The following is a 10,422-nucleotide window of genomic DNA, read 5'->3' as shown; positions in this document are numbered from 1 at the left end:
TTAATCCCTGTTACTGGGTTCAGTGTTACTCCCTGTTACTGGATTCATTGCTGATGGAATTATAGAATTTTCAGTGAAGTTTGAGAAATATATAGTTCTGTCTGAAACGATGGTTTTGAATCAAATCAAGAATGTTTATGTGGAGGTTATTGTGGAGGATTGATTGATTGTTGTCCAATGGACCAAGATACAATAAAAACTGTTGTTTTCTGTATTATACAGGCTGATTGTACCATACAAAGTGCATCAGGTTGGCAGAACAGAGTGCAGAGTACAGTGTTACAGAGAAAGTGCAGAGAGAGAGAGATCAAGGTTAACATTTGATAGGTCCATTCAAATGTCTGATAATAGCGAGGAAGAAGCTGTTCTTCAATCTATTCATGCATGTAATCAAACTCTTATATCTTTTGCCTGATGGAAGACAGTATAACCAGGAGAGAGGGGTCTTTGATTATAGTGTTTGCTTGCCTGAGGCAGCGGAAAGTATAGATGGCGTCACTGGATGGAAGGCTGGTTTGTGTGATGGACTGGGCTGTGTTCATGACTCTCTGTAGGTTTTTTGTGGTCTTGGGAGGAGCATTTGCCAAACCACACTGTTACATTAATAAGATGATATATATGCAATGGTTAGTATTTTAAAAATTGAATGCTTAATTTCATAAAACTATTATTTCAGTCAGATATTCCCAACGTGAAAAACGAGATTGCCATGGATTATATACGAATTTGAAGATCAAATGAGGTGAAAGGAAGAGGCATATAAGTTGTTAAGGTCAGGAATTGGGAGAATTTTAGCATTCAACAATCAGCTTGCGCTGACATGTGACAAGTGACGTTCGTGCCACACAACTGCCAGGCTATGACCATCACCAATAAGAGACAACCTAACCACCACCCCTTGACATTCAATGGTATTACCGTCACTGAATCCCCCACCATCAGCATCCTGGGGGTTACCATTGACCAGAAACTCAACTGGACTCACCACATTAACACTGTGTGTACAAGAGCAGGCCAGAGTTTAGGAGTACTAAAGGTAAGGCACATGAGCTTTGAGCCAGGATCAGTACATGGGACTATGATGTTGTGGCTATTACAGAGACTTGGTTGAGAGAAGTTCAGGACTGGCTGCTCAACGTTCCAGGGTTTTGTTGTTTTAGATGATAGAGAGGAAAGTAAAAGAGGTGGAGGAGTTGGATGAGGAATCAGAGAGAATGTTACATCTGCACTCAGAGAGGAAGCACTGGAGGAGTCATCCACTGAGGCAACATAGATAGAGCTCAAAAATAAGATGGGTGTAATCACTCTGATTGGACTATACTATAGGCCTCCCAACAGCCACCGAGAGATTGAGGAACAAATATGAAGGCAGATTATGGAAAGGTGCAATCAAAACACCGTGGGTAACTGTAACTTTCCCAATATTGACTGGAACTCCCTTCAAGCAAGAGGCTTAGATGGGGAGGAATTGTTAAGTGCATCCAGGAGGGTTTCTTGAGACAGTCCAACTAGAGGAGCGGCCATACAGGACTTGGTGAATGAGCCTGGCCAGGTGACTGATCTTTCAGTGGAGCATTTTGGAAACGGTGATCACAACTCCTTAAATTTTAAGATAGTAATGAATAAGGATAAGTAAGGACCTTGCAGGAAGGTGCTAAATTGGGGGAGGGGCAAATCATGGGAGCATGAGGCAGGAGCTAGGAAATGTTAATTGGGAGGAGCTGTTATCAGGCAAGTCCACATTTGACATGTGGGAACTGTTTAAAGACCTGCTGGGGAAAGTTCAAGACCAGAATGTTCCAGTGAGGAAGAAGGACAGGGATAGCAAGGTAAGGGAACCTTGGATAATGAGGGAGGTTGTGAATTTAGTCAAACAGGTAAAAGAAACATATATATGGCTTTGGGAGTTAAAATTGGACAGAACCTGTGAGGAAAATAAGGAAAGCAGGAAAGTACTCAAGCAGGGAATTAGGAGAGCAGGAAGGGGCCATGAAATGACCTTGGTAAATGGGGTTAAAGAGAATCCTACATTAAAAACAAGAGGATTACTGGGGAGAAAGTCGGACCACTCAACGATAAAGGGAACTTGTGATTGGAGGCAGAGGATGTGGGTAAGATCCTAAATGAGTACTTTGCATCAGTATTTGCCCAGGAAAAGGAATATGGAGGATAGTGAGATTTGTATGGAGCATGCTAATATGCTTTGGGCATTTTCAGATCCAGAAAGAAGTGGTGTTTCGATCTCTCGAAGAGCATTAAGGTGGATAAGTCCCCAGGGCCCGATGGTATCTGCCCCAGGTTATTGAGAGGCAAGAGAGGAGATTGCTGGGGCCTTGACTAAGATCTTTGCATCCTCGCCAGTTACTGGAGAGGTCCCAGAGGACTGGCAAGTAACTGATATTGTTTCTATGTTCAAGAAGGGAAATAGGAATAATCGAGGAAACTACAGACCGGTGAGTTTCACATCAGTGGTTAGGAAGCTAATGGAGAGAATTCTTAGGGATAGGATTTATGCACATTAGGAAAAGCAAGGCCTGATTAGGGACAGTCAGCATGGATTTGTGCAGTGAAGGTCATGTCTTACTGACTGGATTGAATTTTTCGAGGAGGTGACGGAAATGATCCATGAGGGTAGAGCAGTGGATGTTGTTTACATGGATTTTAGTAAGACTTTCGACAAGGTCCCTCGTGGTGGGCTCATCTAGAAGATTAAGATGTGTGGGAACCACGGTGACTTGGCCGCATGGATTCAGAATTGGTTTACCCATAGAAGGCAGAGGCTGGTGGTGGAAGGGTGTTTTTCAGGCTGCAGGTCCGTGATTAGTTGTGTTCCGCAGGGTCTCTGCTGTTTGTGATATATATATAAATGACTTGGATGAAAATGTAAATGGGTGGGTTAGTAAGTTTGCAGACAATACAAAGATCAGTGGAGTTGTGGAAAGTGTAGAAGGTTGTCAAAGGATACAATGGGATATAGATCATTTGCAGATATGGGCGGAGAAATGGCAGATGGAGTTTAATCCAGGTCAGTGTGAGGTGCTGGACTTTGGGGATCAAATGTTAAGGAAAAGTAGACAATTAATGGCAGGACTCTGAACAGCATTGATGTACAGAGGGATCTTGGGGTTCAAATCCATAGCTCCCTGAAACTGGCCGCGCAAGTAGATAGGGTGGTAAAGAAGGTGTATGGCATGCTTGCCTTTATTGGTCGGGGAATTGAGTACAAGAGTCAGGATGTCATGTTGCAGCTTTATAAGACTTTGGTTAGGCCACACTTAGAGTATTATGTTCAATTGTGGTCACCACATAACAGGAAGGATGTAGAGGCTTTGGAGAGGATGCAGAAGAGGTTTACCAGGAAGCTGCCTGGATTAGAGGGTATGAACTATAAGGAGAGGCTACAAAAACTCGGATTGTTTTCTCTGGAGCAGCAGAGATTGAGGGGAGACTTGATGGAAGTCTATAAAATTGAGATACAGACATAGGGTTGATGGTCAGAATCTTTTTGCCAGAGTTGAAATGTCTATTACTAAGGGGCATACATTTCTTGTTAGAGGGGAAAAGTTCAAAGGAGACGTGAGGGGCAAGTTTTTTACCCAGAGAGTGGTAGGAGTCTGGAATGTGCTACCAGGGCTGGTGGTGGAGACAGATACGATAGGGGCATTTAAGGGGCTTTTAAATAAGTGCATGAATATGCAAGGAATGGAGGGATATGGACCAAGGGCAGGCAGAAGGGATTAGTTTACTTTGGCGTCATGTTCGGCACAGCATTGTGGGCCAAAGGCTCCGTTCCTGTGCCGTACAGTTCTATGTTCTATGTCTATGAATACTACAGTGAATAATTCACCTCCTGACTCCTCAAAGCCTGTCCCACCATCTACAAGGCACAAGTCAGGAGTGTGATGGAATACTCCCCACTTGCCTGGATGAGTGCAGCCCCCAACAACACTCAAGAAGCTTGACATCATCCAGGACAAAGCAGCCGCTTGATTGGCACTACATCCACAAACATCCACTCCCTCCACCACCGATGCTCAGTAGCAGCAGTGTGGACTATCTGCAAGATACACTGCAGAAATTCACCAAAGATCCTCAGACAGCACCTTCCAAACCCACGACCACTTCCATCCAGAAGGACAAGGGCAGCAGATACATGGGAACGCCACCGCCTGCAAGTTCCCCTCCAAACCACTCACCATCCTGACTTGGAAATATATCGCCATTCCTTCATTGTCGCTGGGTCAAAATCCTGGAATTCCCACCCTCAGGGCATTGTGGGTCAACCCACAGCAGGTGAACTGCAGCGGTTCAAGAAGGCAGCTCACCCCCACCTTCTCAAGGGGCAACTAGGGACGGGCAATAAATGGTGCCCCAGCCAGCGATGTTCATGTCCCACAAGTGAATGCACAAGAAAAGCCAGAGGAGAAGCACACAACTGATGAAGCTATAGAGAATAGAATATGTATATAAAATAGCAAGAAGCAAAAGAATTTTTTGAAGGCCTCTATAATACATAAAAATCAAAGGTTATCCCTCTATTCCCTGCCTGTTCCGTCTAAATGCCTCTTAAACATTATTATCTGCTTCTACCACCTCCCCTGACAGCACCTACCACCCTGTGTGGGAAAAAACTTACCTCTCACATCTCCATTAAACTTTCCCCCTCCCACCTTAAACTTACGAACCCCTAGTATTTGACATTTCCACCTTGGGAGAAAGATTCTGACTATTCACCCTATCCAAGCCTCTCACAATTTTATTAACTTCTACCAGTGTCGCTCTTCAGCCTCCGACGCTCCTGTGAAAACAATTCAAGTTTGTCCAACCTCTCCTTATTGCTAATACACTCCGACCCAGGCAACATCCTGGTAAACCTCTTCTGCATCCTGTCCAAAGCCTCCACATCCTTCCTGTAATGTGGGGACCACGACTGCACACATAACTCCAAATGCGGCCTAACTAAATTTTTTTACAGCTGCAACATGACTTGCCGAACTCTTTACTCAGTGCGCTGACTAATGAAGGTAAGTATGCCGTACACCTTCCTTACCACTTTCACTTGTGTTGCCACTTTCAGGGAGCTATGGATTTGAACCCCAAGATCCCTCTGTGTATCAGTTCTCCACAGGGTCCTGCCATTTACTGTATCCTTGCCTCTTGCATTTGACCTCTCAAAATGCATCACTGCACACTTGTCCAGATTAAACTCCATCTGCCATTTCTCCATCCAACTTTCCAACTGATCTATATAGAATTTTTTATTATAGAATTCCTGCAGTGTAGAAACAGGCCCTTCGGCCCAACAAGTCCACACCGACCCTCAGAACATCCCCCTACCCATCTCACTAATCTACACATCCCTGAACACTACGGGCAATTTAGCATGGCCAATCCACCCTAACCTGCACATCTTTGGACTGTGGGAGGAAACCGGAGCACCCGGAGGAAACCCACGCAGACACGGGGAGAATGTGCAAACTCCACACAGACAGTCAAACCCGGAATCAAACCCGGGTTCCTGGTGCTGTGAGGCAGCAGTGCCAACCACTGTGCCACTGTGCCACCGTGCCACCCTATCCTGCTGTATCCTTTTGAGAACCTCATTATCCACAGCTCCACCAATCTTTGTATCAAAAATCACACGACACCAGGTTATAGTCCAATAGGTTTATTTGAAAACACAGGCTTTCGGAGTCTTACTCCTTGCATACTTAGTAATCAGACCATCTACATTTTTATCCAAATTATTTATATATTTAGTAACTAGGGATCGTAATTGCAAGACTGTCAGCAAGAGAGCTGGGAGTGAGATGAGGAGAACCTTCTTTACTCAAGAGTTGCTAGGATTTGGAATGTGCATCCTGGGAGAGTGGTGGAGGTCGATTCCACAGGAGGTTTCAGAAGAGAGCTGGATATATATTGGAAAGGATAAAATTAGAGGGCTACAGAGATAGGGCTGGAGAATGGGATGAGCTGACTGGCTCTTTTGGGTGCGGGTACAAACATGATGGGTCGAATGGCCTCCTATACTGTAAAATTTTATGATTCCATGTATTAAAGACGACAGGGGTCCCAGCACTGATCCTTGTGGAACATCACTGGTCACAGACATCTAGTCAGAGAAACTTCCCTCCACAACTACCCTTTGTCTGCTATGACCAAACCAGTTTTATATCCAACTTACTAACTCACCGTGGATCCTGTGTGACTTTATCATCTGCACCAGCCTACCATGAGAGACCTTGTCAAAGCCTTCATCCAGGCAACATCCACTGGCCTAGTCTCATCAAATATCTTTGTCACTTCCTCAAAAGACTCAATCAAAATTTGTGAGTGAAGACCTCCCACACACAAAACCATGCTGACTAAGCCTAATAAGTGTGTTATTTTCCAAATGCATGTAATTCTTGTCTGTCAGAATCGTCTCCAATAGTTTCTCTATCCCTGATGTAAGGTTCACCGGCCTATAATTTCCTGGATTATCCCTGTTGCGCTTGGCTTTGCCTATTTTTCAGTCTTCTGGGACCTTGCCTCTGGTTAAAGAGAATACAAAGATCTCTGTCAAGTCCTCAGCAATCTCCTTTCTCGTCTCCTTCAGTTTCCTGGGATAAATCCCAACAGGCCTTGGGGACTTAGCTATCTTAATGTTTTTCAAGACACCCAACGCCTCCTCCTTCTTAATGTCGACCTGCCCTAGAGTATCAATTAACCCCTGTCTAAATTTACATCGTCCATGCATTTCCCCGTGGTGAATAGCAATGCAAAGTACTCATTAAGGACCTCTGGCTCCACAAATAAATTTCCTCCTTTGTCCTTGAGTGGACCTACCTTTTCCCTAATTACCCTCTTGCTCCACATAAACCTATCAAATGCCTTAGGATTCTCCTTAATTTTACTTGCCAAGGACATTTCATGGCCTCTTCTTGCCCTCCTAATTTCTTTTTCTGCTTCCTTTATACTCCTCAAGGACTTCATCTGATTTCAGGTTCCTAAACGTTACATTTGCTTCCTTTTTCTTTTTGACTGATCTTTCAATATCTCTTGTTATCCAGGATTCCCGAATCATGCTATCCTTACCTTTCATCCTGAATGGTCCTGAACTCTGATCAACTGGTGTTTAAAAGATGTGGATTAACCCTCAAACTGCCACTTCCAACCTAATTTCTCTAGTTCCTGTGTAATCCTGTTGTAATTAGCCTTCCCCCAGTTTAGCACTTTCACCCGAGGACCAGTCTTACTTTTTCAGTAGCTGTCTTAAAATGAGTGGAATTATGATCACTGCTCCCAAATTGTACCCCCTCTGAAACTTCAATCACCTGGCCAGGCTCATTCCCCAGTACAAGGTCTAGCACAGCCCCTTCCCTAGTTCAGTTATCTACACATTGCTTCAAGAAATGCTTCTAGATATAAACAAATTCTGTCCCATCCAAGCCCGTGGCACTAAGGGAGTCCCAGTCACTGTTAGGGATGTTAAAATCAGGCACTACAGTGACCCTGTTGTTTTTACATCTTTCCATAATCTGCTTACATATCAGTTCCTCCATCCCCCGCCACTTATTAGGAGGCTGATAGAATAATTCCATCATACTGACTGTACCTTCCTTATCCCTGAGCTCCAACCCTATGGCCTTACTGGATGGGTCTTCCAGTGTCCTCTCTTTGTCCCAGCTGGGACATTCTCCTCAATCAGTAACGTAACTTCCCCCATTCCTTTTTACATCCCTCTCTATCTCACCCAAAACATCTAAACCCTGGAATGTTGAGCTGTTGATTCTGCCCTTCTCTCAACCAAGCTTCTGTAATGGTTACAGCATCGTAGTCCCACTATTATTCCAGGCTCTAAGCTCATCTGCCTTACCTGTTATATTCCTTGCATTCAAATAAACACACTACAGACCGCCAATCTCACTGTGTTCCTGAACCTGGCCCTGCCTGTTCGATTTTTCAAAACTTCATTCACGGGATCAGGACATGGCTGGCCAGGCAGCATTTATTGCCCATCCCTAATTGCCCAGAGGGCAGTTCAGAGTCAACCACATTGCTGTGGGCCTGGGGTCAAATGTAGGCCAGACCAGGTGAGGATGGCAGTTTCCTTCCCTAAAGGACATTAGTGACCCAGATGGGTTTTTCCAACAATCGATTCATGGTCATCATTAGACTGTTAATTCCAGATATTTAATGAATACAAATTCCACCATCTGCCGTGGTGGGATTTGAACCCAGGTCCCCAGAATGTTATCTGAGTTTCTGGAGTAGTAGTAGTCCAATGATAATGCCACTAGACCAATGCCTCCCCACTTACACGACTTCACCTCTACCTTCTCCTCAGTCACTCCAGATGCTGATCTACTGCTCTGGTTCCTGCACCAGCCCCTCCCAAAGTGACATCAGCAAACCTCCCTACCAGGATAATGGTGTCCCTCCAGTTTAGGTGCAACCTGTTCCCCCCTTGTTAACTCATTATTACTGGGCTCAGTGTAATTCCCTGTTACTGGGCTCATTGTTACTCCCTGTTCCTGCCCTCAGTGTGACTCCCTGTTACTGGGCTCAGTGTGACTCTCTGTTACTGCCCTCAATGTTACTCCCTATTACTGGGCTCAGTGTGACTCCCTGTTACTGCCCTCAGTGTGACTCCCTGCTACTGCCCTCAGTGTGACTCCCTGTTACTGGGCTCAGTGTGACTCCCTGTTACTGGGCTCAGTGTTATTCCCTGTTACTGCCCTCAGTGTGACTCCCTGCTACTACCCTCAACGTTACTCCCTGTTATTGCCCTCAGTGTGACTCCCTGTTACTGGGCTCAGTGTGACTCTCTGTTACTGCCCTCAGTGTTACTCCCAGTTACTGGGCTCAGTGTGACTCTCTGTTACTGCCCTCAGTGTTACTTCCTTTTACTGCCCTCAATGTTACTCCCTGTTACTGCCCTCAGTGTTACTCCCTGTTACTGGGCTCAGTGTGACTCTCTGTTACTGCCCTCAGTGTGACTCCCTGTTACTGCCCTCAGTGTTACTCCCTATTACTGCCCTCAGTGTGACTCCCTGTTACTGCCCTCAGTGTTACTTCCTGTTACTGCCCTCAGTGTTACTCCCTGTTACTGCCCTCAGTGTGACTCCCTGTTACTGGGCTTCTCTTAGTCATCCGTATCCAGTCTCTAAATCAATTGATTGCCTGTCCCTCCCCCTGTCCCCTCCCCCTGTACCCTCCGTGTCAGAATGTACTTTGACAGACTGACGGATTTATTACTGGTGAGGAACAATCAGGGGAAATGACATTGCACATTTGAATTTTTAATGGAAGTACGCTTTTTGTGAGAAACAGGATATTGTAAAATCATCAGACCCTCATTAACCCTTTGCAGTGCCTGCAGCTCTTGTTGCCTGGGCTTTAGTATTCCTATGAAAGAGCAGTTTTACTGGGCAGCACTTCCCTGAGCCCAGAGCATTGCCTCACTGAAATTCAGGTCTCCAGTGGTCTCTCTATCCTTCCATACTCAGGAAATTCCACTCTGTCATTGGACACACATCGAAAGATCCAAAAATAACCTGAAAAGCTCCTGCAGGTTTGATTTTTCTCTCCAGGGGTCTGGAATACAAAAGTGTGGAAATTAAGCAGAGTTGCACAATGTTGTGATATCCCACATCTGGTGGAGCGGAGTCTTTTCTGGGCTGTTTTCCTCAGGAAGGACTCAGCTCAATACTGAGAGAATACAGCACACACTCCCCACATTAACAGAAGGATTCAGTTCTTACCATAGGCTGTGAAGACAATATTTGTATTTCTTACCGTCAAAGTTTACACTGTCCTCACATTCTGGTGTCTAATCTGCTTCAAGCAGGTTTTTTAAAAAATTCCTTCATAACATGGGCCCAGCATTTGTTGCCCGTCCCTAGTTGCCCCTTGAGAAGGTGGGGGTGAGCTGCCTTCTTGAACCGCTGCAGTTCACCTGCTGTGGGTTGACCCACAATGTCCTGAGGGAGGGAATTCCAGGATTTTGATCCAGTGACAGTGAAGGAACGGCGATATATTTCCAAGTCAGGATGGTGAGTGGCTTGGAGGGGAATTTGGAGGTGATGGTGTTCCCATGTATCTGCTGCCCTTGTCCTTCTGGAAGGAAGTGGTCGTGGGTTTGGAAGGTGCTGTCTGAGGGTCTTTGGTGAATTTCTGCAGAGCATCTTGTAGATCGTACACACTGCTGCTACTGAGCATCAGTGATGGAGGGAGTGAATGTTTGTGGATGTGGTGCCAATCAAGCGGCTGCTTTGTCCTGGATGGTGTTGAGCTTCTTAAGTGTTGTTGGGGCTGCACCCATCCAGGCAAGTGGGGAGTATTCCATCACACTCCTGACTTGTGCCTTGTAGATGGTGGACAGGTTTTGGGGAGTCAGGAGGTGAGTTACTCGCTGCAGTATTCCCAACTTCTGGCCTG

This window comes from Rhincodon typus, chromosome 2 (genome assembly GCF_021869965.1).
Source record: "Rhincodon typus isolate 14 chromosome 2, sRhiTyp1.1, whole genome shotgun sequence".
NCBI classification, from domain to species: domain Eukaryota; kingdom Metazoa; phylum Chordata; class Chondrichthyes; order Orectolobiformes; family Rhincodontidae; genus Rhincodon; species Rhincodon typus.
This window is presented reverse-complemented; position numbering follows the sequence as displayed.